The following is a 5,057-nucleotide window of genomic DNA, read 5'->3' as shown; positions in this document are numbered from 1 at the left end:
AATTATTTTAATCGCAATTAATTTGTTTCAGGTAATCGCGTGACTTAACTGCGATTAATCGACATCCCTAATTATTTTGGTAATTCATTAAAAAAATGTGTCAGCAAATAATGGAAAATGGTGTGATTATATTGTGTTATTTTGACAAATACAATATGCAGAATTTTACAGAATTTTTAATTTTTTGGTGCAGAATTCCCTCAGTTGTACATGGAAGCTGCGTTACTTTCTACTTATCAACATTGAATTTCATCTGCCATTTTGTTGCCCAGTCATCCAGTTTAGGGAGATCCCTCTGTAACTCTTCACAGACAGCTTTGAACTTAGCTATCATGTAGGATACGTGTCTAGAGAAAGGTCAGTTTATGTAAGATAAGAGGCTGGTGAAGGAGACAAGTATCAGAGGGGTAGCCGTGTTAGTCTGAATCTGTAAAAAGCAACAGAGGGTCCTGTGGCACCTTTGAGACTAACAGAAGTACTGGGAGCATAAGCTTTCGTGGGTAAGAACCTCACTTCTTCAGATGCAAGAAGATGCAAGAAGATATTTCCGGATCTTGCTGCAGGCCACCTTGCATCTGAAGAAGTGAGGTTCTTACCCACGAAAGCTTATGCTCCCAGTACTTCTGTTAGTCTCAAAGGTGCCACAGGACCCTCTGTTGCTGGTGAAGGAGAATTATCCCTATTTGGGCTGGATTGCATAGAACGAGAGAGGATGGAGAGGAGCTGGATAAATACCTGGAGAAGGATGAGGGGACCAAAGCACAAGTTTGCAGATCAGCTAGCGAACATACCATATGGCATGAACCTGTTAGTCCCTCGTAGATTAGTCCACACTGCATCTACTTCTGCTGTCAAACCTTCTTGTGGCTCCATAGCATGAGAGGGCTAATGCACAGATTCCATCTCTTCCTACAAGGTCACAAAGAATGTATCAGAGATCGGAGGCTAATCAGAAGAAAGGGAAAAGGTCATTAATGCCGTGGCTGATGTAATGAACCAGCTATCTTGCAACTTGTCCCATTATGGAAGGAAGACAGAGACGTAAGAGCAAATGCCCTTGGTTTTACACTAACAGTCTTGTCACCTTTTTGTTTAGCTGGAGCCAGTAGCCGTCATTCTGCTGAGTACTGGGGTCACTTAAACTCATCCCCAGCTGCCTACATCTCATGGGGAACAACGCAGGTAATTACCACAGGATCATGCAGGCACTGGCTTCGGGGCTGGAGTGGTGGCTCAGCTGACCTCCTCCAGTCACCAACTTCTCTGTGGGAACTCAGGGCCCTCCTGAGTCCCATCGGTGGCTTTGGGAAGGGTCCGGGCCACCCAAGAGATTTCTGTCAGGAGCATTTTCCCTCTCCTCCTGGCCAGTCAAGCAGCAGAGCAGGTTCCTGAATCTAGCTCCTAGGGTCTGACGTGACTGGTTTCTGCCACCATCCCGAACTTGCTGAATGGCCCGTGAGATACTGACATGGACAGAGAAATCCGGATCTTGCTGCAGGCCACTGAGAGCTGAGACAGAGAGAGGAAGCTCAGGTCAAAACACATATCATATTAGCATGCCCTAGCACCTGCACCATGGGCCTCTGTATCTTCCACAGGGGCGGCTCTATGTTTTTTGCCACCCCAAGCACGGCAGTCAGGCGGCCTTTGGTGGTATGCCTGCGGGCGGTCCGCTGGTCACGCGGATTCAGCGGCGTTTCTGTCGGTGATCTGCCGGTCCCGCGCCCTCAGTGTACCTGCCGCCGAATTGCCACCGAGGCTGCGGGACCAGCAGTCCTCCCGCAGGCATGCCGCCGAAGGCTGCCTGACTGCCGCCCTCACGGCGACCGGCACGCCGCCCCCCGTGGCTTGCTGTCCCAGGTACGCACTTGCTGCGCTGGTGCCTGGAGCAACCCCTGATCTTCCACAGCAACTAACTCCTCCCAGATGCTCTGGACCCACCAGGGCTATCAATGTCATCACCATCTGATAACCCCTTAAGTCCTCAGTGACATCTGCCCTTTGCAGCACCATCTTCCACTGCATTCTGGGGCATCCACCTCCTTAGCACCATCTCCCTGACACATGCCAGGGCCTCTCACCCTGCCTGGCATTTACTTTCTCCTTGTAAAACCTTCTGGCACCTGGAGATGGAAGTGACGCCTGACATCAGAGAAAACAAAGCTGGGACTGATGTCCAGGCTCTCTCAACAGCTACCTCTGGCCACGTCTAAATTGAACTCAATGCAGCAGCATGGCGGGGGAGTTGCACTTTTTCCTAGACTGGTTCACAAGTGGGAGGGATAGCTCAGTGGTTTGAGCATTGACCTGCTAAACCCAGGGTTGTGAGTTCAATCCTTGAGAGGGCCATTTAGGGAACTGGGGCTTAAAAAACAAACAAACACTATCTGGGGATTGGTCCTGCTTTGAGCAGGGGGTTGGATTAGATGATCTCCTGAGGTCCCTTCCAACCCTGATATCCTACAAGGAGCATGAGCTCTCCTTCCATATGCAAACACAGCCATGTGGCAACTACTTACACTGAAGTATCAGCTCCTTCTCTTGCCTGACCATGGCGGGCTCTGAGCTTCGAACAGTGCAACCTGGAACGTACAATGCAAATGAATCTTGCAGGAGTTTTCACCTCCCCTGGGGCTACCTTTTAAAAAATGTCAGTCTTTCCAACAAGCAAAACAGCTTTCAAGTGGTCACTGGGATAATCAGACAAGTCCACAAGCTCCAAGACAAAGAGGCTCATGTCTTGGAAGATACAGAGAGCCTGATTGCCAATGGCTATGGTATTGCTGCAGTCCCACAGGGATTCCAGTGGGTGGAGCTGGAGGGTAGGGTTGTAATTTGCTCCAGGCCTTTTGATATAATCCCCAGCCCAACTGCCTCAAGGGCAGGATATCTAGACACTAGGATCCCAGGGGGTTAATTCTTGCTGCTAGTGCCCTCCAAGCAGAACACGGGACAACCTCTCAGATAGAAGTTGCTTAAGAAAAGTAGTGGTTACCGATAAAGATGGCTGCTGCCCGTCGTATTGGAGCCTGGGGGCTTTGGAGGTGATCCAGACATTGGAGCAAGATGTCAGATACGTTCTTGAGCTTCAGCACCTAGGAATAGAAACCAAAGAAGCTTCTTGTTGCTGGGGCCGCAGGGTGAGGAGAAGAGAGATTTCATCTGCTTGGCTTGGAGGGGTGGGAAGAATGCAGCTCCCATCTCCATGTATCCTGGGGGCGACCATCTACATGCCAGGCAGTCATTAAATGACCATTTCAAAGTGTCACCAGACACATTGCTGGTGTCTGAGCTGCTGGCACTGCAGGGCTGGAGGCTGGTACTAGAGAACACTGAAGCCCGGTTGTATGGGCTTCATCTGGGGAGGACATTAGAGAGGGTGCAGAGCATAGGAAATACGGTGCAGAAGTGGCCAATGGGCTGGGGTAAGGTGAAAAATGGGGACATCCAGTTTCCTGCAGGATTCAGAAGGCATTTTTGCCATCATCTGATTCTTTATGTTCTGAGCTTTCACCTCCGTACTGAACTCCTGGCCAGGTCTGGCTGTTCAGATCTGACAGGCACTGGGAGGAGTGGGGGAGCTGGGTGCTTCTAAGAGGAAGCCAGAGTGCAGTATGCTAGTACTAGACATGCAATCAGAGCAGTGAGTGAGGGAACACGTTTCCGGTCCCACATCTAGAAGCAGCACTCACGAGAAGCCGATTGTTCACTTACAGAGTGCTGGCAGATCTTGTCCACCACCTGGGGATGGGTGTGCCAAGCCTTCTTGCTGTTAATCTGCTTAGGACAAGACCATCCCAGGAGCTGAAAACACCCAGCCAAGGCTTTCTGACACCTCTGCAACACAAGATGGGACAAGGAGAGTTTGCATCATGAGAAGAGCTGGAATCTGAGGTCACTCTGCAGTGAAAAGCCAGCTGAAATAATCAATCAGGGAAAGGAATGTGGGGGTCACATGGTATCCTGCTGACCCTTGGTGTCTCTTTGTTCCTATTAGTGGAGGCTCCTGGAGTTTGATCTTCATGGTGGCTGCAGTTCAGTGACTTAGGAAGTGGCTGCTGGGAGCCATAAAACATCTCCACTTGTGTGTCCATTGAAGGCCAGGGAACTTGCTTGGGTAAGCAGGTAGGGCTGAGATTTTTCACTTTTGGGAGGCGGCTCTGGAGACAGACCTAGCAGGAGAGCTGGAGCAGTCAGGGCCTGCTGCACCAGGGAGCACATGGCAGCGGGACTCACCTTGCCCACGTCAGGGTCCTCATCCTGTAAGTGAAGGAGCAGTGGGACCAGGCTGCGGGTCACTTCCTCCTGCAGCAGGGCCTTCTGCCTCCTCTTCACTGTGTGAAGCAACTTTGTAAAGAGCATGATGGCAGCAGAGCGCACCTGGGGTCTCACCTGTGATGGACACACAACCATGAGGGGATCTCACCGAGGGAGCTTCACACTCTCCTTACAGGGTGAGCTTGGCACAATGCAAACCACAGATAGGGGCCAGTCTGACTAATAACTCCATGGTCTGCCCACCAAGAGGGCACCCATTTGCAGAAAGGTTTGGGTGGAGGGGCAGACAACACAGGTTAGGACAGTGGTTCCTAAATTTCCCTGGAGGCCTCCTGTAAGTGCTGACTCCATCCACAGTGAAGGGCTCTTTGGAGGGTTTCTTTAATGGGTTCAACACTTTCATAGTTTCATAGCATTTAAGGGCCATTCATTCATCTAGACTCCAAAGCACAGGACATTACATTTCACCCCATGACCACTACATTGAGCATGTTCACTTGAGCTAGATTAAAGCATATCAGTCCTCAGGAGACCAAACGGTTGCATGCCACACACAGAGAACACGAGAGACCAAGGTGTCACCAATGCCTGAGGCCCAGGCAATGGCTCGGAACTGATCAGGTCAGATATGCCACCACTACAACTCCAGAGTCACAACACTGCCTGGCTGGAGATGGGCAGGTCAAGAGCCCCTGACTTACAGCATCGAATAAGGGGATTAGCTTCCTGGCCACGCTGGTGCGCTCACTCCCATCCAGGCTCTGCAGAAGGTTCTGAAC

The 5,057-nt window shown here is 50.7% G+C and overlaps 1 long non-coding RNA gene across 1 annotated transcript; it reads right to left on the bottom strand.

Annotated features, from left to right (window-relative positions):
- Window positions 1-1,315: 1,315 nt before the first annotated feature.
- On the bottom strand, window positions 1,316-3,286 carry LOC135984051 (uncharacterized). Its single transcript, XR_010601980.1, has 3 exons — window positions 2,996-3,286; window positions 2,520-2,582; window positions 1,316-1,509 (listed from the first exon to the last, which is right to left on the bottom strand). It is a non-coding gene; the product is annotated as an uncharacterized LOC135984051 (long non-coding RNA).
- Window positions 3,287-5,057: the final 1,771 nt, after the last annotated feature.

Source organism: Chrysemys picta, chromosome 1 (genome assembly GCF_011386835.1).
Source record: "Chrysemys picta bellii isolate R12L10 chromosome 1, ASM1138683v2, whole genome shotgun sequence".
Classification (NCBI taxonomy): domain Eukaryota; kingdom Metazoa; phylum Chordata; order Testudines; family Emydidae; genus Chrysemys; species Chrysemys picta.
This window is presented reverse-complemented; position numbering and strand designations above follow the sequence as displayed.